The following is a 23625-nucleotide window of genomic DNA, read 5'->3' on the forward strand; positions in this document are numbered from 1 at the left end:
ACATTTTATTATACAAGGTAACTTATTGTGCTGATTTTAATTTTCACTATAATAAAGACAAATATTATAACGAGAAATATCTCTCGCCGTTCTTTTCCTTTCATTCAAATCTAACCTAAACGCAATTGTGGTGCCTCCACTCCGTTGACGAGTTTGCGAAACACCACAATTGTACATGGTCCTTCGAGCCTTGTCGGCCAAGTCTGACCCTTATAATTTCAGAGCCATAAATATAAATATATACATATATACATAATTTGCGTGCGGGTGGCGAGTAGGTTACACCATTACTTATTCTTCCCTTTGAGAAAAAAAAAATATATATCAGACGAGTCGGCCAAGCCATATACATAAATAATTCCGACCTACAGGGGGTGGAAAAACTGTTCCATCTGAACAACAAGACACAGGGCGAGGCCAAAGATATTGTAAAAAAATGCCCTCTAACAAATGATGCGTTCGATATGGCCTGGAAAAACCTGTGCGAAAGGTATGAAAACAAGCGTATATTAGTCAACACGCAATTGCAAATTCTTTTTAATTTAAAGAAGGTAGAGAGTGAGTGTGGGAGCGCGTTAAAGAAATTACATAGCGATATAAACAATTGTCTATCGTCCCTCAAGTGTCACAAAATCGACACATCCAATTGGGATGCAATACTAACTTATTTGTGTTCGACAAAGTTACCGGAAAGTACCCTGGCTCTATGGGAACAAAGCATAGACCATAAAATGGACATATCTAAATGGGAAGATATGGACAAATTTCTATCAAATAGGTTTCAGACACTGCAACAGTGTCTAGCTTCACTGGCACTAACGCCCAAAAGGGCCAAAAGCCATCAAATACTCGGCATCCAATCGAAACCCCCATAAAAAGACTTGGTGCCTTCCAAACGAAGGTATCAAAGCCGACCTCAAAATCGACATCAAGGGTTTTTTGTAAAATGTGCAAAGCGGAACACAGGTTACGGAACTGTCCCCGATTCTGTGATCTGACCCCAGTGGAGAGAATCAACTTCATCAAATCCACGGGGGGATGCCTGAACTGCTTATCCCCAGGACACACAGTGACGAGGTGCACCAGTTCGTACAACTGTGCCAAATGCCACTCTCGTCACCACACGCTCCTGCATGCGGATACAGTTCAGCAACCTACGAGGCGCAATCCATTCAAAGACGCGGATAATATCCCGTCGACTTCAGCACAAGCACAAAGAAGACAGGAATCGGGGCAACCAAATTCTTCTACGAACCAGAATGTAAAATCCTGTCATGCTAATTCCAGCACAGGCGTGCTGTTAGGAACTGCTCGCGTACACATTCATCATAAGGGTACCGACTTCTCCGCGCGGGCATTAATTGATTCAGGGTCTGAATGCTCTTTCATGACAGAAAGACTAAAACGCAGAATCAATTTGCCGGCAAGGAAAATGCATGCCCAAGTTTCAGGCATCACCAACGCAGTATCTGCTCAAGTTAAAGAGGCATCCACCATCGAGCTACGTTCACCAGTGGACCCATGCTTTAGCTTGACTACTCCTGTTCTAATTTTAGCCAAACTAACTGGGAATCTGCCATCCTGCCATATCGAAACAATGACGATGCAGGCGTTCCCAGACTTAGTTTTGGCAGACAGGAGGTTCTACGTCAATGAAGATGTAGACCTCATACTTGGTGGCGATATACCTATATCCCCAAATTATACTAAGCGGTCTAAAAAAGAATGTACTTAATACACTTCTGGCCCAAGAGACAGTGTTCGGTTGGATACTAACCGGTCGTATTGAAAAGCCGAATCCAACGAAGAACATCGTGTCATTTTACAACGAGGTCGCGTTGGACAACCAACTAAAAGCCTTTTGGGAGTTGGAAAATGTACCGAAAATTAAAAGCCCTAGCGACGATGACAGATATTGTGAAAAATTATATAGAGAAACCATAAAGAGAAATGAGGATGGAAGATATGTCGTTTCACTCCCATTTAGACAGGAATACCCGGAAGAACGAAAATTAGCAGGGTCGCTTAAACGCGCATGCTCGCAATTCTATCGAAATGAAACGCGGTTAACGAAAAATCCGGAGTTAGGGAATGAATACATAAGGGTACTTTCAGAATACCAGACGCTCGGACATATGCACAAAATTAAGGGCACAGTCGCAGCAGATGACCCTGATAATTATTTCCTGCCCCATCACGCCGTGGTAAAGGCGGAAAGCACAACTACTAAAGTCCGGGTCGTTTTCAACGCTTCAAGTCCGACTGCTAATGGTACAAGTCTGAACGACGTTTTGCTCCCAGGCCCGGTACCCCAAGCAGATCTCCCGACTCTCATCATTCGTTGGAGACTTTATCGGTACGTCTTCAACAGTGATATAGAGAAAATGTATAGGCAGATTTGGATGAACGATAATCATACCAAATTTCAACGAATTATTTTTCGAAAAGACATGAACGAACCAATAGGACTCTACGAATTAAAAACGGTAACTTTCGGAGTTAATTGTGCCCCTTATCTTGCTATAAGAACGCTGTTACAGTTTCCTGACGATGTACAAAGTTCCCATCCCACAGCATCAAACATACTCCGGGAATGTATGTATGTAGATGACGTCCTCGCAGGAGGACACAACCTCACCTCCACCATTATGGCAAGAGACGAAATTCGACAGGTTTTACATTTGGCAGGGTTCCCATTACGAAAGTGGACATCAAACTCGGAGGAGGTTCTCAAAGACATCCCGAAATCGGATCTGCTCAGCGAGGACTTCTTAGCCTTTGAAGACACCAGCACAGTGAAAGCATTAGGTATAAGGTGGAACGCACATGCTGACTTATTTTATTTCAAAGCGGGATCACTAGACAACCCTAACATGCCAACAAAAAGAGAGATCCTGTCAGTTATTGCCAAACTCTTTGACACGTTAGGGTGGCTTGCCCCAATGGTCATAGTGGCAAAAATAATTATGCAAAACATTTGGTTAGAAGGTACAGGGTGGGACGATCCAGTCTCACCAACGACATTAGAGCGGTGGAAAACCTTCACCCAAGATTACCCGGAAATAGATAGGATTCGAATACCACGTTGGGTAAAATTCTCACCAGAAGAAGAGGTTGAAATCCACGGCTTCTGTGACGCGTCGGAGAAAGCATATGCAGCAGCCGTGTACATGCGCGTCAAAAAGGAGAATAATGTTTATACACACCTACTTATGGCAAAACCCAGAGTCGCACCAGTGAAGACAATCTCCCTCCCACGTCTGGAACTTTGCGGTGCAGTATTGCTCGCAGAGATGATTTAGTCAATCTGTAGGAGCGTCAAATTAGGACCCATCACCATTCATCTATGGACTGATTCCAGCATTGTCCTCGCATGGCTACAGAAACCGCCTTGTACTTGGTCAACCTTCGTCGCACATCGAATCACCAAGATCCTCGATATGGTCGTTAATAAGGACTGGCTTCACGTTGACTCGGAATCTAACCCGGCGGATTTAGGAAGCAGAGGACTTCTAGCGTCAGATTTGGTCAACACTTCGTTGTGGTGGCAGGGTCCTTCTTGGCTACAAGAAGACAATTCTCACTGGCCAGCACAAGATGCCGATTACAACACGTCCGTTGAGGAAAAGAGGGCTTAATCGTATGCCACGACAAGGGTAGATCATACAGATATTCTTGACCGATTTTCAGATTTGCCACGAGCTTTGAAAGTCTTATCTTATGTTAGGAGATTCTATAAAAGAACGCATCCTAAAACCAAAGCAGTGTTCCAAGAAAAGTCGTGCATAATCTCAGCCGATGAGATTAAGGCAACGACTCAGGCCTTAATACGAGTCTGCCAGAAACAATTTTACGGTACCGAATATTTAAAATTAAAGAATAGGGAACCTATTGATCGGAAGAGTGAAATCCTGTCACTCAACCCATACATCGACAAAGATGATATTATCAGAACAGGAGGGCGTCTAGGGGCTTCAAAAGACATGTCATACAACGAGCGGCATCCGATCATCTTGCCTTACAATTGCAGGCTGTCTCGCCTTGCAGTCATGATGATTCATCATGATTCCCTCCATGGCGAGAACCAGATCATGCTCCGCCTTATTCGCACCCAGTATTGGATTCCGAATGTCAAGACAATGATCAGAGCCATCATCCACAATTGCAAAACCTGCATTATTCACAGGAAGCAGGCGCAGTCCCAACTTATGGGTACCCTTCCCTGCGAACGTACTACTTTTACTCGCGCGTTCACCAATACCGGGGTAGATTTCGCGGGGCCTTTCGACATCAAAAGCTACCTCGGTAGGGGATGTCGACTGTCCACAGGCTACGTATGCCTCTTTGTTTGTTTCTCCACTAAGGCCATCCACCTAGAAGCCACTAGTGACCTGAGCACCCCATGCTTCCTCGCAGCCTTTTCGCGTTTTATCGCGAGAAGAGGTTGTCCAAAAAACATCTACTCCGACAATGGTACGAACTTTGTCGGAGCTTCCAGATCTCTACGATCGGAATTCAAAGCCTTCCTGGCAGAAAAACCGAGACAAAAGAGTCTCCAAGTATAGCCATCAAGCATTAACTTGGCATTTTATTCCCGCCGGCACTCCACATATGGGCGGCCTGTGGGAAGCGGGAGTGAAGAGCTTCAAAAGCCACTTCAAAAAGGTCGCTTCTCTCCATAAATATACCATGGAGGAGTTCCAAACCCTTTTGTGTCGGATCGAGGCATGCCTAAATTCACGGCCTCTCAGCCCGGCGTCCAATGACCCAAAGGACCTGGAGCCATTAACCCCTGGACATTTCCTAACGGGTAGCCATCTTCTGGCGCCGCCCGAACCGGATGCGAACGAAAACCCTGCCTCCATGATAAATAGATGGCAGAAGCTCAAGGCCCTCCATCAAACCTTCTGCCAGCGATGGAAAACCGAATATTTATCCGAACTTCAAAAGCGTGTGAAGTGGAAATACCCCAAACAAAATATACAAGTGGGAGATCTCGTTGTCCTCAAAGAGGACAACTTATCTCCCAACGAATGGAGGTTAGGTAGAGTCGTCAGCGTACACCCCGGCGAAGATAACCGAGTACGTGTGGTTGACCTCATAACCGAGAAGGGTCAAGTCAGACGACCTTTGGTCAAACTGATCCTTCTTCCTACGGAGATAGATTGTGAGAGGACCACGAGTTCCTCTTAACAATCCTTCCGTTCCTCCCCATCCCTCCTTTCCGAAAAATCAACCCCAGCTCTCGTTCCCCCGAAACGAGGCCAACCAACAACCCTAAGGCAGATTCGCATCTGCCACCGAAACCAAAGGCATTCTCCGGCCCATTCAATTTTTAAATTTTCAAAAAAAATTCGTGCCACTCACTCGTTCTCCCATAACGAGGATACCAGAAAAGCCCTCACGCAGATCCCCCCTCTGCCACAAAACACTTTTTTTTTAATTCTTAAAAAATTAACCCCAAAATTCACTCACTCACCCCGAGCGAGGACACTAGAACCCTAATACATCGCTGTGAACATCCTTAAAAAGTTTGGCAATTGCACTACCGGGAAAACTTAAATATAATGATATATAGTCCATGCGTAAGTCAAAATAAATTAACAAATATTCCTCTCAATATAAAATCTAAACTAAATTTGCATATTTTTTACATGGGATTATGAATCGGTTTCTCAGATCAGATAGTATTGATAATTCGCTGATAATCAAAATGAATGCAGACTCTAAAATCATCCGCAATTTAATTTGTGTTACTTCTTCAAATTTTCATAGTTTTCATTCCACGAGCTGGAGGGGAGAGTTGAAGCGAGCGTAAGAGGTAAGAACTGCCATGAAGTTATGCAGATAGACCAAAGCTAGAGCAGAACAAAGTCTGCCGCGTATGTTAGTATTTATATACAGTGGACCCTCGGTTAACGTACACAATTGGTTATAGCATCTTGCTCGTTATGCAAAACGTTCGTTAAGCAAAACTATTATTCCTATAAGAATCAATGTAAACTAAAATAATGCGTTCCAGGTCGAAAAAAAATACAGTCTTATATGTTTCAATTTGAATTTTTATTGAAAGAAACTTAGTACCTAGCATTATTAATCTACATTAAGCAAAAAACTGTCTAGAGTCGTTTGTTTCTGACGTCCCTTCAAAATTTGTTCAAAATGGGACACAGCATTATCGTTGAATAATTCTGTTGCACGTACTGCCGCTGTCTGACTGGGGTGATGCTTTTTAACGTATGATGCCACAAACTCCCATGCTTTGAGCATTTCTCTGATTGCACTAGACGGTTGCTGTTCTTCGGTTATCTCCTCGTCTGATAAAGTTCGCTTCTTAACATCTTGTTGTAAATCACATTGCAATTCTATAAGCTCGTCGGTAGTCAGATCTTCACTGTACTCTGCCACAAGTTCAGCGATGTCATTTCCATCCACCTCTAGCCCAATACGGTCAGCCAAAAATATTATTTCGTTGGTTATTGGATCCGTAGATACTGCGTCGAGTCCTTCAAATGTGCATTCGGCAAAGCGGTCGGGCCAAAGATTTTTCCAGGAAGATTCGAGTGTTCTCTTAGTAACGCCTTTCCATGCCTTATCAATAATTTTGAGACAGGCAACAATGTGGAAGTGATCTTTCCAAAACTCTTTTAGAGTAAGATTTGTTTTTTCAGTCACGTCAAAGCAATGCTGGAAAAGTTCTTTTGTGTAAAGCTTCTTGAAGTTAGAAATCACTTGCTGATCCATGGGCTGAAGCAATGGGGTTGTATTAGGTGGCAAAAAGTGAATTTTGATGAATTTAAACTCTTCAATGAGTTCATCTTGTAAACTTGGTGGATGTGAAGGAGCGTTATCCATAATAAGCAGGACACGAAGAGGCAAATCCATCTCAATCAAATATTTCAGCACAGAGGGGCCAAAAACATTATTGATCCACTCAGTAAAAAGAACACGTGTCACCCAAGCTTTACTGTTCGACTTCCACATGACATTTAGCTTACTCTTGTCAACATTATGCTTTTTGAAGGCACGTGGATTCTCTGAATGATAGACAAGTAGCGGTTTTATTTTCAAGTCGCCACTTGCATTGGAACAAAAAAGCAGAGTAAGGCGGTCTTTCATTGGCTTATGGCCGGGCATTGCTTTCTCCTCTACTGTTATGTAAGTTCGCTTGGGCATCTTTTTCCAAAAAAGACCCGTTTCGTCGCAATTAAACACCTGCTGGGGCAAATAACCCTCAGTATCCACAAGTTTCTTGAATTCGCCTACATAACTCTCGGCAGCCTTAGCGTCTGAGCTTGCTGCTTCACCATGCCTTATAACGCTATGAATACCAGTACGTTTTTTGAAATTCTCGAACCACCCCTTACTTGCTTTGAAGTCTTCCCTTCTTGCTGTTGATGTTCCTGGCGAATTTTCAATCAGAGTAGTGAATATCGTTTTAGCCTTCTCACAAATTATATTCTGCGAAATTGTGTCAGCTTGCATTTGCTTTTCGTTAATCCATATCAAAAGCAATCTTTCAACATCATCGAGAATTTGTGGTCGTTGCGAAGAAACTCTTGATACTCCCTTTGAAGCGTTTAGCACCTCAAGCTTGTCCTGATTCTTGAGGATAGTAGAAATCGTTGATTTCGACAAGTTGAACGCACGTCCTAAATCAGCCACGCCCAAACCTCCTTTATGTTTTTGAATGATCTTGAGTTTCATTTCAATAGTTATTTTGGTCCTTGTATTTTTCTCCTTTTCCGAATTTTTTTTTGAGGGCATTTTATGTTAGTTATTTTGCAATTTTTATAAAAGCAAAATTAAAAATAAAAAATTTGTATGTTTCAACACGTCTTGTTAATTTTACGAACAATTCTGCACTAAAATAAAACAAAATTCTGAACTATGAAGCAAAAGCTAAACGCAGACAGCCCAATAATGTGAATTCGGGGTTTCCCCTGTTTAGGTTGTTATGCGAATTTTCGTTCGTAAAGCGAAACTTTTTTCCCAAAAAAATGTATTCGTTATGCGAAATGTTCGTTATGCGGGGCGTTCATTAACCGAGGGTCCACTGTAATACCAACCTTAGGTAGTACAAAAGCGATAATTGGCCCGGGCCGCTTCGCAGTACTTAGTCTCAAAATGTAATCAAATTATATTAAGATGGAGAAAAATTAGACCATCTAAATGCTGTGCAGGAATGCCCTGTTAAAGGATTAACCACTTATCTTACACATTTATTCTAGAAATTATTATTCGACCAAACTTTGTATACACATTAAAAAAACAAGAACTGATAGATATCTGAGTTTGGTCCAAGGTATCAAAAAGCCTGATCCAGCTTCACTCAAAATTGAGTAAATTGTCTCCAAGAATGGACTCAACCTCGCCAAGTTGACACTGTTGGCTCTTCGCCACCTTTCCTTCATCTGGTGAAGCAGCATGGGACCGGGTGCGCACAGTTACGACAACTGGCTTCGCATTCTCCAGACCTACTCCCGTTTACGTTCACATTTTTATAAGGTAATGATCTTCAACCAGATTACAAGCGTTTTGGCATACTACGCAAACGGCTTCCTAAAGTGCCAATCATGGCGCTAACCGCTACGGCTACACTCCGCGGACGCACTGATATCCTACGTCAATTGCATTGGGCACATCCTGAATGGGTTTTACCCAGGTTTAATCGTAGCAATTTAAGTAAATTTCAGTGTTGCCGACACGGGGTGTTAGTACATTATCGGATATACAAGCCTTCCTAAGAGGACGCCCATCTAATTGGAATGGTAGAATTTATTGTTTATCGCGTAAGGAATGTGAAGTGCTGGCAAATAAATTACATGCAGCTGTCATAAAATCGCTAGCGTATCATGCGGTTCGCCCTTCTGCCGGTTTAACAGATACTCTACGTGAGACGCGTCAAAGGATTGGTTGAGTGGTAAAGTGCGTGTGCTTTGCGCAACAATAGCTTTCGGAATGGCTATTCATAAACCAGACGTACGTTTTGTGTTGCACTACCTTTTACCAATAACCATTGAAGGCTATTACCAAGAAGCAGAACTTGCAGGTCGTGATGGCGAAATAGCTCACTGTTTACGTTACTATAATTACCACGGATATGACGCGTATGAAGAAATTATTGGACTTGGATAACACGGTTGCAATGGATGTAAAGAAGCTACATGTAGAGAACTAGAGAGATACTGTGAAAATGTAACAGATTGTCGACGTGCTCAACAGCTAGATATTTAGTGAGCATTTTACGAGTGAACAATGTCTGGAACGAAGAGATACAGCGTACGATAATTGTCTTAAAAAGCAAAGTTACCAGGAAATTAATATGCTGGAACAGTGCCGAAAAGATGCGCGTGCTGCTAAGGACATATGTAGGCGGCGGGCGCGTTTCACTCTTCTACACATAGCTGAGGTGCGGCTGGCAATGCAAGGAATGTAATTTGTTTTTATTTTACAAACTTTAAGTGAAATTCCAATTAAATAAGAGAAACGTCTGAAAAATATTTAGATAACGCAATGAGCTCCTCCCCAAGTGTTATCACCGATTGGAAGGGTCTGTGGCAATTGGTATCCGGCATACACCACGAGATACCAGAGAGCACAGTGCGTGAAGAGTTGTTGAATGTATCCAAGGAGCTGCTAGCCGGTGTGTTACAATTAGGCAAAAAATCTGCTTCAAATGTGAAATTAGGAGATTTGTTGAAGGAGAGGAAACAGCTGAAATTACTGCCATTCACGAAGAACTTGCAAGAGCTATTGGATTTAGAATCGCAACAATGTTGGAAGATACTCGGTTGCTATCTAACAAATGAATATCGTGGTTCAGCAAGCTCATTGGCCACAAATTTCATCAGAAAGTAATATGAGCAAACTGCTCGATGACATATGGGGCTATTACACACTCGAACGCATAATTGTATTAAAAATCGTTAAAAATATGCTACTTTGTCTACAAAGTTCCAAATCATCCATACCACACTCAATACAAAGAACTTTTAAATAAAATAACATTTTTTAAACTACGCAATTCGTATCTCAATCAATTGGAGCAGCTAATCAACGAGTATCCACCGATTAGGTGGCTAATGGTGAATTTTTCGATTATCATGCGCGTTTAATTGTTTGGTCAGAGGGAAATGCGCGAGAAATTAATGAAGTGAAACACATTTTACTACTCATTTGTGAGCTTTTGCCATTTCAACTGTTTTAGACAACATACATTTGGGCGTCAACAAAGTTATTTGGTAAACATTTACATAATGAAATAAGAACACGTTTAGCTTATTCAGAGACTATTCTGCTATTGAATTGTATTGATTTGCCAGATAATGCTTCAACAATTGCACGCAATATTATTGAGTATTTAGATAAAGAAATAATAAGAATGTATCATAATCCTGCAAATGGTCCTCTACTTTAAGCATGGATGTTTCTAAAAGTGCGCTTTACAAAAGCTTTCGAAGACGAGGCAGCCTTCTTGCCTTGCCAACTGATCGACAAACGTGCTATTGAATTGAGATGTTTCGAATATTTGTATAATATGCTAACATGTTCTATGTTTAAGGATGACAGCTTAGTATTACGCATCACCCGAAGAACTGTTTACAATATGCTTACATACATGTGCGATTTGTTTGATGGATGTCTCCTGTGCACGCCATCCTTACATGTATGAATTGCTATGTAAGCGGTTTTCCTGGCCGTCATTGGCAAAGGCTTTTTGTGCTGAAAGGGCCTCTAGTTAAACGCATCGTAGATTCCGGTCATGATAAAGCGGTACATCATGGCGTTCTCAAAGATTGGGACAAATCAGATGTATAACGTTTAATGCGCAAAATGGTTCTGGAAGGATTACTACGTGAGGACCTAATATTCTCCAATGATATTCCACAAGCTTACGTTTTTTGTTGGGTCCAACGATATATACGCTTATGCAAGATAGCATAATACTCACATTTGTAGTTTCCCGTAAAGATGCTCCGAAACGTGCCCTTCCTGGGTTCGGCGGACCAACGGCTTCGCCAAACGATCCAGCAGCAGCTGGTGCAGCTCAATTGCGTTCCATTTACGAACGTTGATACTCGGATCTATTAAATTTTTGCCGTACAACAGCTGCTGCACATAGTGTCACAAGGGCTAGTATGATAAATATACAAGCATTAAAAGCGATGTCCGAAAACAGTTCCAGAATCATAAAGTGATATGTTGAGCATTCCCCATGTAACCAAAGCTAATTTCGACAAGTGCGGTAGTAAAAATGGATTGGAAAATGCTCATCAGCGAAAAGCTAGCGATCAAACATCCACAAAGCGCGTGCACATTATTTGCCCAAAATGTACGTTGGATAATTTCATTTCCTTTTTTTCACTCACTCTCCATGCGTCAACGCGCAAATACCTCCACATTGCAATTAATAGTATTAGGTACGCCAGCCACGCGCTGTAGTAGAAAAAAAGGAAGCAACGGGAAAATCATACGATGTATTTCCTGTTGTCCCAATTCATAGGATTTTTACATGCTATAAACGAGTGTATGTATAAATGTCCGATTGATTTTTTTTCTTCATATATATATGCTTGGTAAACTTATACCAGTGCCCGGACTTTTAAAACAAGACAACATGTGGGTACCAAAATATGAAAATAGAAGTAGAGTGGTTTTTTTTTCTCTTTTTCTCAGAAAGCAATAGCTGGATTTTATACATGTACCCAAAACAAAATATATGGAAATTTGTATAGACTCATCATATGCCTTAGGATACTCACTAGTTCCTGAAATATACAAGCAAAAAGTTAAAAAAAAAAAAAAATTAATAAATGTAAGGCGCGATAACCTCCGAAGAGATCTAAGGCCGAGCTCCGCAAAAAGTTAACGGAACGTCTAATTACAACAATAGTTTTCCAAAGTACCAAAATAACCGATTTCAGCATGTCATCGTTTACGTCAAACTTCTTATTGTCCTTCAAATTATTCACAAAACAAAAAAAAAGGGCTACTTATCTCATCAAAAATTTATTTCTTGTTTAAAGTTGTTCACAAAGTTTTTCAAAAATTGACTGATTTAATCAGTATCCCCTCCTAATGTTAGTTGGGTGGGCTCGGCAATTAAATCCTGTAAAATGATCGCAGTATACGTTTTCAGTGCGAAAATACTGAAATATTGGTGGAATCCAAGTTTTGGTGGCAGAAGTAGTAGAAGTAGTAGAAAATGAAAATGAATCAGAAAAGTTACTAAATCTACCAATGCGGTAAGATCCGTGCACTGACTGCCCATATACTTGTACCAACGTATGTACATATACGCCGAGTTTTAAATGTACATTATATTAGGGATGCATAAAAGTATGCAAACGGGTACCCAAAAACCCGTTTCTGGTAAATCGGTATCGGAGCCAAATATATTTCGGGAACCGTGCCTTTTAATAAAGACCATCAATAAAACCGGCCTACAAGCGTACTTGGGGAAGAGTTGATCAAATAATCGAAGGGCAATACAAAATAATGGTACATTCGACAAAGTTTTCTCCTCGTCCAAAACGAAGATTTTTTATTTTTTCTTTTTATAGCATAAAATTTTGCTGACAAAACATTTTTTTTGTGGCGGGCAGGAAAGTTGTTGGTTTTTAGCACCAACAACACAAATAACAACGACTCGAAAGATCCCACAATAAACACTCTCTACCCGGTTCGGTACCAAAATGTGAGTACCAAGCAACTTAAATGTCAATTTTTCTGCAGCACTAGTATGACTAACTAGCTGAAGCGCTACCGGATGACACAAAATTAAACAGAATAAGGCACTAATGACCCAGCACATAACGTGCGGGGAAAGAAGCAACGCACATAACGTACGCGAGATGAATATATTCTCGTAGGCATTTAGACATGTTCACCCTACTCACGCGCGAAATTTCAAAAGCGCCGATAATAGAATAGGGGCCTACTCGCCGCCGACCGCGTAACATGGTCCTAATAAATCAACAAGTTCCCTTTATTTTTATTCCATCTTCTCTACATAGAATGACTCGTTACGCTTCGCTACGAAAGAGAACCGAGCGCCAGGCCGCTCGTTACCCAAAGCCATGCCATTTATGCGACGCGAAACATCACATCAGGTCATGCCCGATATACCGCGCGAAGTCCTCGCTGCAACGACTGCGCGAAATTATAAAGGCCAAGTACTGCCAAAATTGCCTTTCAATGGTACATCGCGCCAAAGACTGCACGAGCAAAGGAAGGTGCCGAAGATGTGGTAGCAATCATCATACCACGCTGCACCTTTCCATGGAGGACTTGTCGTCCGAGCCAGAGCCGCCGAAGAGCTGGTATCAGCTAGTCATGGAAGAAGAGGGAGAAGGTTTTGAGCGGATGCCTACGATGCAAGAGGTGGACGACGGGACGATGGATGAGGCGCTGTCTCTCCACGCGTCTGAGTCGGCCTTTGCAGAAGAACCACAACTGCCATCCGGGAGTGGAGCGGGCTCCCACATAGTAAGTTCCGACACTAGGGGATCGGACCCACGGCCGTTCCGACCCCTATTAGCACACGAACGACGAGGAAAAAGTGGAGAGGAACCACGGCCGTTCCGCCCACCTACGCAACAACGCACGCAAGCACATCGACCAACGCGTGATCGTAGACTGGCCCCTCGGCCGCGCCAGCTACACGCGATACGAAACGTGAAGGACGATCATCGAGACGGTAGACTGGCCACTTGGCCGCGCCAGCTACCTCAATACAGCTCATTCCAGAACGGCGTCATTCCGGCCCGCGCCTCAGCCGGCCCAACCCTTCGGCCAATGGCTGCTCTGGCGCCAACTGCGATCGTGAAGGTGGAAGCCGGAGGGCGTCTGCACCTCATTCGTGCCCTAATAGACGCATGTTCCCCCCGCACAACGATCGACCGCAGGCTGGCGCGAGAGTTAGCACTGCCGACAACCAACGCCGACGGCGAAACCGGCTGTTTTATTCGCTTTAGAGGCAAACATGGGCAGAGTAAGACGGTGACGACTCACGCAGTCTGCGTCCACGACTTCAGGCGCGTCAGTCCAACTTACAACGTCGACCCCAGCGTCGCGGCTCCTTACGAGCACATCCGACTTGCGGACCCCCATTTTTATGCGTCCACCCCAATTTGCCTCGTTCTTGGCGGCGACGTCTACGCCGAAATCATGATCGGGCACATTACCACCATCTTTTGGATCGCTGCTCGCGCAAAGCACGATCTTCGGGTGGGTGCTTTCGGGGACACGCCCGATCTAGCATACCCTAACGGTTATTTAGGTCTACTTAATTAGTTTATTGTAAGTTTAAACATGTAAATTGTACATTTCCCGAAATAAATGAAGTTTATATGAATGGCAAGAAATATATGTTACGGTTTCCATTAATTTTTTGTTCTATCGTCCTAGCTCTAGGTCACGGCGGAGGCAAGGAGGATGCCGTCGCGCCGTCCGGCGCGCACCGTTTAATTTAGAATCTAGTTTTAAGACAAATCGTGGTCGGGCCGCTCGGGCGGAGTCTGAGCTGTTGCGTATCGCAAGGGGGCCGGCATGTTTAGGCCCGAAGCCTAAATTCATATCAACTCGCGCCACCCTAATAGCACCCCTTTATCGACCACTAGTTCGCCCACATGCATGTATGTGTGTGCATAGGTAGGGTTATGTTGTCCGTACACATATACATGCATGCCGGTACAACTATGTGGGGAAGCTTCCCCTTAAAACCGGAGACTTTTTCCGCGGTTCAACGGTTGTCCTCGACAAGGCAACCGTCTACTTTTTCAGCGATCATTGAGCGAACCAGAGCTAACACTGTCCGAGGAGCCCCGGCACATTTTATTATACAAGGTAACTTATTGTGCTGATTTTAATTTTCACTATAATAAAGACAAATATTATAACGAGAAATATCTCTCGCCTTTCTTTTCCTTTCATTCAAATCTAACCTAAACGCAATTGTGGTGCCTCCATTCCGTTGCCGAGTTTGCGAAACACCACAATTGTACAACCCGTATCGTACAAACACATTCTAGAGTCACCCCGGGTCCACCTTTATGGCGATATCTCGAAAAGGCGTCCACCTATAGAACTCGGGCCCACTCCCTTTTAAAATACTCATTAACTCCTTTCATTTGATACCCATATCGTACAAACAAATTCTAGGGTCACCCCTGGTCCACCTTTATGGCGGTATCTCGAAACGGCGTCCATCTATGGAACTAAGGATCACTCCCTTTTAAAATACCCATTAACCCCTTTCAGTTGATACCCATATCGTACAGACAAATTCCAGAGGTTAAACCTGATCCACCTTTATGGCGATATCCCTAAATGGTGTCCACCTATAGAACTATGGCCCAATCCCTCATAAAATACTATTTAATGCCTTTCATTTGATACACATGTTATACAAACACATTCCAGGGTTACAATCGGTTCATTTTCCTACATGGTTATTTTCCCTTATGTTGTCAACATAGCTCTCAACTGAGTATGTAATGTTCGGTTACACCCGAACTTAACCTTCCTTACTTGTTTAGATTTAAGATGTACAAGGTTAGGCAATAAACTGGAATTTGCCGTTTATCGAAAACCCACTTCAACAGACCGTTTGATCACAAAAGATTTGTTTTGTCCATATCAACATAAAATTGCATCGTTCTACTAACTTGTTCATTGCCTTGTCAATTTACCACTGTCCATTAAAAATTACCACAAAGAATACGAAAAAATTTTAGAGTTAGCAACGATAAATGGCTATGACAAAAATCTTATCGATAAATTGATAAACAAATATTCGAACTTCCATCACAAAAATAATATGACAACACTTTTCACACAAAATAATGAAATTAAAACAAATAAAATAATGCGCATTCCATTTACATATTTTCCGACAATCACCAACGACTTGGTTAAAATGTTTGAAAAGCATGACTTAAAAATAGTTTACATCAACAACAATAAATTAAGAAATGTTCTTGGTTCCACAAAAGACATTGTGCTCATCGCAGCGGGATTTATCAAATCAACTGAACTGGCTGCGATGCAACATACATAGGCCAAACAAAAAGACAAACCTCAGTCGCTTAGTGTGCGCGCACTTTTAAAGATCATGAGAAGCACAAACAAAACAAACAAACTTATCTCTCTGCAGTAGCAGCACACATGATTTCAATGACTGATGAATCATCCACACATACAATCGGCACATTTGAAGAGAGTTTACGCCTAATAAAAGCTGTATACAACAACAAAAAATTAGATGCATATGAATCTCTATATATCAGCAAAACTAAGAATCCGATGAATGCTGACAACGGGAATATAAATTCGCCTTTCTTCTCGTTAATTTAGTTAATAAATTTTACATCGTCATATGTTCAAATTTGTTTGTTATAGATACTCCTTTTTTAGTAGCGCGTCGCTGCTGATGGACATCAGGTCTGCCGGAAATGCATATGTTTAGTTCAATAAATTAATAAAGTTTGTTGTTTTACGGTTTATCCATAAACGCACCATTGTTTTTACTTGACTAAATAATTGTGTAGTATTTTTTCGTTTATATCTGCGCAGCACCGCTGATCGAACGCTAAATAATTTCCGCATAGGAAAACCATGTTAGGTCACAGTTGGGCTAATAAAATTCGTACTCCACCCGTATCGACCAGAAAGTCCAGCGTCCGGCCGTCGGAAAGTGCGTATTCTATATATGGTACGCTAGATGGCCGTTCGGTCAAAAATCCTCTTCTTGGACCCCTTCTTTCTCCGCGTCGTCTGTGGTGACATGATAAAGCCGCTGTTGCTTTGTGTTTTCCGATCTAGCATCACGTTTGAAGGGGTTTGGCCGGTTCATGTAGTTCACGCGCCTACTCCGGATGGACTGGACTACGTCCACCTTTTCAACGGGTGGTTGCGAAGAAGTTGGTTGGCCTAGCTTTGGGGATATCTTTTGATTTGAGTTTCGCTCTTCAAAAGGGAATCTTCGCTCCTGGGGACGCCATGTTGTCCTTGGAGGTATTGATGGTGCCCTGGTGGCACCTAAACCATGCATTTGATCTAGTATCGCGTTCATTGGCGCAACAACGCGATTGTCGTGGCGTGCGCTGTGAATCGTATAGTTTCGGAAATTAGTGTTTTGAATTTCGAGGCATGCGGAATATGCCTCAGGTAGGGTTTTGGGACGTTTTATGAGGAGCGTTTTAGCCAGCTCCCCGTTCATGCCGCCGATAAAAACATCCAAGGCGCGATTCCTGTAAGTGTCTATGAGGATTCTTGTTGTCTCCTCGAGTACGTCTCTGTTTTGATCTTATTTATGATTATAGAGAATTGCTGATTCACGGCAGCGTATAATTCATCAAGCCGTGAATCTTTTTGAGACAATTAATGGAGTTGATACTCCAAAGTGCGGATATCGCGTATATCTGCGTAATGGAGTGATAGGCACTCCTTAATGGCACTCCAGTTGCTGTCGAATATGTTGTACGATATCAGGGCAGTGTCAGCTACTCATGTTGTTGTCGTTGTAGCAGTGCTTCGCCCCATCCAATAGGTGCGACCAATCACAAATTGTCATCAATGTCCTCTAACGGGAGTCCAAGGAAACTTGCAGTTTCAATAGGGGTGGACCATAATGGGAGGGGTGTTACAGGCGTTGGTTCCACATTACAATTAAAGAGATGGTTGGTATCATGTGGAGACACATTACAAGCGGGGCATACATTTTGTATGTCGGGGTTGATTCTGGATAGGTAAGAGTTTAACCTGTTACAGTATCTAGTTCGAAGTTGAGTTAGAGTGACTCGCGTCTCCCTGGGGAGTATGCGTTCCTCTTCCGAAATTTTTGGGTACTGTTTTTTGAGTACGGGTTTCACCGGGCAATTCCTGGCATAAAGGTCCGACGCCGTTTATGGAGTTCGCTGAGGACCTGCTAGTGTTTTTTGGCTTCATAAGGCTGAGTTCTCAGGTGCCGTATTTCCTCATAATGCTTACGGAAATGACTCCTTAAGCCCCTGGGCGGTGTTGGCTCATCAATCAGATGTCTTTTTTGATGCCTGGGTATTCAACAGAAACTGTTTGGTTATCATCTCATTTCTCTCCTTGATGGGGAGTATTCTCACCTCGTTATGTAGGCGGTGTTCTGGGGACATAAGAAGACAATCCGTGGCGGTTCTGAGGCCAGCATTTTGGCAGGCCTGTAGCTTCTTCCAGTGAGTGGTCTTTAGGCTTGGCGACCGTATCGCGGACGCGCAGCATGCAATCGGCTGGCCAATTGCTTTGTAAGTGGTAATGAGCATTTCTTTATCTTTCCCCAAGTACTGCCAGCAAGAGGTTTGAGGATTTTATTACGACAATTACGTACAATTGTGGCTGCATGCTCACCAAAATGTAGATCCTGATCGAACGTCACATCCAAGACTTTGGGGTGTAAGACAGTCTATAGCGTAGTGCCATTGACGTGGATGTTTAAAATGGTCGACATTTGGGACGTCCATGTTGTAAATAAGGTCGCGGAGGATTTAGTTGGTGATAATGCCAGGTTTCGCGATGCGAAAAAACTGGAGAGATCAGGGAGGTAGCCGTTTATTCTGCTGCAAAGCTCATCGATCTTTGGGCCTGGGCCTGTGGCAATTATTGTGCAGTCATCCGCGTAGGAAACGATAGTAACTCCTTCTGGTGGCGAAGGTAGCTTTGATATGTAGAAGTTAAACAATAGTTGGGATAGGACACCACTCTGTGGTACCCCTTGTTTAATTCTTCTTGGTTTTGATGATTCGTTTCTAAATTACACAGATGCCTGCGACCACCCAGATAATTTGCGGTCCAACTTTTAAGACATGGGGGAAGGGTAGACCCTTCCAGGTCTTGCAGTAACGTGCCATGGTTGACCGTATCAAAAGCTGTTGATAGGTCTAGCGCAACGAATACTGTTCTATGGTGGGGCTTTTAATTTAAACCGCAATTTATCTGGTGCTAATGGCATTTAGCGCGGTGATAGTGCTATGGAGTTTTCTAAAGCCATGCTCATGACAGGCTAGCTGCAAATTTGGTTTGAAGTAGGGGAGCAAAATGGCTTCAAGCGTCTTGGCTACTGGCGATAGGAGAGATCTCGGGAGATATGACTCACCTATGTAAGCTGGTTTCCCAAGCTTTAGTAGCGGGACCACCTTGGCCATTTTCCATCTTTCGGGAATGACAAAGGTGGAAAGAGACAGGTTGAAGACATGTGCTAAATATTTGAAACCCTCTTTCTTCTTTTGTGACGGTAATTGGACACGCGCTGAATTTATTTATTGGCCCTCCGTCTATCTTTGTCGACCGTATTTTTTCGCGTCCGACAGCACTTTATCGCCAAAGGCGATGGAAATTTTGTCATTGTGCTTAGACGGATTCGATAGCGACTTTACGGTGGACCAAAGTTTACCTACACCGGCAGAGAGGTTACAACCGCTTAGGTGCTCCTCCCATTTCGCTCGCTTGTATTCATCCACAAGCATTCTGATGCGTTGGTTTATATTCGCCGGGATCAAGTTGTCTTATAAGGTCACGTTCTATCGCTCAGTTTGCGGCCTCCGTCGGAAAATGAGGCCGAATTTCGGGAATTCTACCGGCGGGAATGAAGCCAGCCAAGGCGGATTCAATGACCTTGCGAAAAACACGCTCCCCATTGCGAGCATCAGTCGGGACAGGTAGGGAAGCAAAGCGGTTGTCTGTAAAGGATTTGTATTTGTCCCACTTTCCTTTTTTGAAGTTTATGAAAGTGCGTTTCTCTGTGACGATGAAGTCGGCGATACGCTCGAGCGAAATATGTATAGGCAGATGGTCGGATGCCAATGTTACCATCGGCTTCAGTTGACGCAGTTTACCAGTCCTGCGCTCACGATTGGTATATCCGGCGAAGTGTGACAGCTTCCTACCATACGTATGGGGGCGTCTCCGTTTATTGCGCAGAACGTCGTTTCTTCTATTTTATCCGCCAACATCTCACACCTACTGTCTGCCTGCAAGTTTGAATGCCATAGATCGTGATGGGCATTGAAATCGCCCGAGATAATGCGATTATTGCCAGTGAGTAAGGGGCTGATATTAGGGTGGTATCCACTGGGGCAACAGGTGGCAGGAGGGATGTAGATGTTGATGATTTCTAGGTATGCATCTCCTGGCCGGACTGATAAGCCTTGACGTTCTAAGACGCTGTCCCTGCGGCCGATGCCGGGATAAAATATATGATATTGCGCAGAGTGGTGTATGATAAATGCGAGGCCGCCTCCATTTCCGCTCTCGCGATCTTTTCTGTGGACATTATACCAAGAACAGGTCTGCAGAGCAGATCTAGCTGTGAGTTTAGTCTCTTGAATGGCAGCAATGCGGATGTTGTGCCGCTTCATGAAATCGACTATCACCGTGATCTTCCCAGTTAATCCATTACAGATTAACCGCAGAATTGTGAAGTGCAACGGCGGACACGTCGTCACTCTGGGTGTAAGTGACGGGTGACTACGCCTGGGTTGTGAAAGGCTAGGACGCAACAGATGCTGCGGCCCTGAGACTGGGCGTCCATGGTTAAGAATTGGGGTACCCGGTGTATTTGTGTATGCGGCCTGGCAACATGGCGCAATGAAACCCGTCGGGAGGTTGCCGTCGCGGAGACCAGAACATCTAGGAAAGTGGCACCGTCCAAGGTAGGACCTGCATTGGGCGGATGTCGCAAACATATATATTCTGTGCTGACAAACGGTGCAAAAGGAGGTAAGAACTAAGAGTCTGTTTCCCTGACCTACACGATTGCTGGCGGAAAAGAGGGGGGGGGGGGGGGGGGAGAAAACGGGGGAAGGGTCTGCTGCTCGGCATTGCTTCCGGCTCTACTACGGAGATTGTGGGTGTGAGTGTGAGCAGCCGTATGAGTTGGTGGCGGGAACTTGTTGTGGCTTGCTGAGCAGCGTGGCTGCTGGAATGTAGTGGGGCGCACTAAGGCGAAGACTACGGGACGCCCTTGGGCGTGAACAGCAAAGAGCCATAAAAGATGTATAGAAGTTACGTGGACGTCAGGTTTTGGGATCTAGCTCAGGAAAACCTGTCCGATGCAACCATCTCTTACACTATACACACTGACAAGAGTATAACCGTCCTAAAAATATTCTTTTCCGGCAGACCCAGCAAAACCATTTCTCAGGACAGGAGTCAGGAGACGGACCCGGATTGGATTCGATACCTTCCCGTAGAAAGAGAATATGGGGAAGTCCCGCTGCAAGGAGCTGCTGGGAGGATGACAATTTGTGGGAGGGACGCAACAAACTAAATGGGGTTACACTGAAATGCAAGTCCTTGGTCGGGAAAAATTCCGAGTCACTCCGGTTCATAGAACCGACTGCCTTGGGAAGCGGTCAGCTACACCTCGTACCTTTTGGCAGATGTGAAGTAAAATAGCACGGTATATCGGTTTGTTTTTTACTACCTTGAAGTCAGACAGGATGCTCTCAAAAGAGTGCACCCATGAAATATATTGGAAGGGGTTGCCTTCAAAAGTTTGCAATTCTTTCACACAGTCAGGTAATCTGAAGATGTCTTTAAGATTCACCTCCGTTGAAGGAGCTCACGGTTCTGCTTCCTGGCAGAACGGGTGATTTGCTAGCACTTTCTAAAAGGCCAAGCCGGGATCTCAGATTGTCCAAAGCAGATACCCGCCTGACGCTGTTGACCTGTTCCAGGAGTACTTTAGCCGCAGCCGTTAAATTGGCGACAGTGGTTTGTAGAGCTTACATTGTCCTGCAAGAAAATATTAATATTTTATAGATTCTACGTATGCCCCTAATACGTACAGGTTTAGCATTAGCACAAGGTTTTTTGTTGGTTCGGCTCTCAGCTTTTGCTCAAAAGTTTTTTAAAACACAGTGTTTTTTGTTGGGCTATTGGCCTCTTTTCAACGCAGGGTTTTTCCTTTTATAATTTTTTGGGCTATCAGCCTCTTTTAAGTTTTTATAACGCTGGGTTTTTTTCTTTTATAATTTTTTGGGCCATCAGCATTTTTTCAATTCTTATAACGCATGGCTTTTTCCTTTTATAATTTTTTGGGCCATCAGCATTTTTTCAATTCTTATAACGCAGGGCTTTTTCCTTTTATAATTTCTTGGGCTATTATACTCTTTTTACTTTATTATGCAGGGGTTTTCCGCTTTTGTACTTTCTTAGGCTATCAGCCTCTTTTCACGTTTTGCACTAGCTTCACAGTTCCTGCTCGGGCGCCGTTTAAAGGATCAAGGATCCTTTCACTGAACAAAATTAAAAGGCCAACTTGCCCTGGATACTAAATAAAAAAGAAGCTTTTTCACAATTAAGATTTAACAATTTTGTTTAAAATTCAATAATTAAATATGATAGTGGTTAGTGAAGCCCCGTCGCAACTGCCCTCGCAATGTCTTCTGCTGCCTTTTATAACGTTTCTCTTGGCGTCTTTCCGTAGCCAGACATATGCGACGTCTGGGTGTGAGTGTGGCCTTGACTTCCCGCAGGTGTCTTACTTGGCTGACATGTGCACTGCAAAATTCTCACAACAGTGTGAAATAAAAATATGCTGACTCCGCTGCAATGTGTATAGGTACTGTCTTGGTTCCCATAGGTTTGATAACGTTGCGCAATATTGTCATTGCGCGATATGATGAAATGCACTTGGCGTTGAAGCGGGTGTTGGGTTGCAATTATGCTGCTTACAATAATTATTCTTATGAAGCTGCAGGTGGCCCATCAAACGTGGGAAGAATAATTATGCTGACACAGCGGCACGTGTAAACTTCAGCTTGTGGGAATCCAACATGTTGGGTGCCGCCAGCGTGTTAACTTCTATGTTTTTTTCCGGCTCAATTTCCAAATTAAAACACAAACGTTTCGACTTTTTTCACTATATTTCGGTTACACTTCGGTAGCCATCCTCAGGACACTATTAACAACATAAAAACATCACAATATAAAACAATGTACAACATAAAAATTTGTAAACAAAAATCACATACATGATAAAGATCCTATCCGTCAAATGTGTCCATTGTTGTCGCTTGCTCTCCAACAAATGTCTGTAAAAATGTGCGCTGTGGTCTATGTCCGTTTTACAGTTCATTCGTATGTTTGTAGGTACGTTGATTATGTGAAACATTTACAATGTAAAAACGTTTCCCGTAGTGTTGTTCTTGTTCAAGTATAGTTGCTCTTTCAAAGTTAGGAGAATGCCCGGTACTATTAAAGTGGGATGTAAGGGCTGTTTTATGAAACTTTGTACTGTGAGACTGTTTGTAGTCAGACGTGTGTTGTGACAGTCTGGTTTTTAACTTTCCTTTTGTTGTACCCACATATATGCCTCATAGCTCATCCGTTTTACCGTTACATGGAATTTTGTAAAATGCGTTACTTTTTTCGGGTGTTGGAATTCTCTGTTTAATTCTATTAAATATATTCTTTAAAGTATTTATTGGTTTGTGAGCTATTCTAACTTTTTCTTTATTATAACAATCAGATCTCGCTACACGTTCCGACAGTTCAGGTACATATGTTAACGATTTGGATATTTTCGCTTTTTCTGAGCTATTTTGAAGGGTTTTTGTTGAAGATCGCCTTAATAGAGAATTTATAACC

General features: G+C 43.1%; 1 protein-coding gene and 1 pseudogene across 1 annotated transcript in view; one reads left to right on the forward strand and one right to left on the reverse strand.

Annotated features, from left to right (window-relative positions):
- Positions 1-23625, reverse strand: part of LOC137234942 (nuclear factor 1 X-type-like) — a 2160399-nt gene that overhangs the window by 1879995 nt on the left and 256779 nt on the right. The gene's annotated exons all lie outside the window — the stretch shown is intronic.
- On the forward strand, positions 8428-16063 carry LOC137234944 (recQ-like DNA helicase Blm; annotated as a pseudogene).

The sequence above is a fragment of the Eurosta solidaginis genome, chromosome X, assembly GCF_040869045.1.
Source record: "Eurosta solidaginis isolate ZX-2024a chromosome X, ASM4086904v1, whole genome shotgun sequence".
NCBI classification, from domain to species: Eukaryota; Metazoa; Arthropoda; class Insecta; order Diptera; family Tephritidae; genus Eurosta; species Eurosta solidaginis.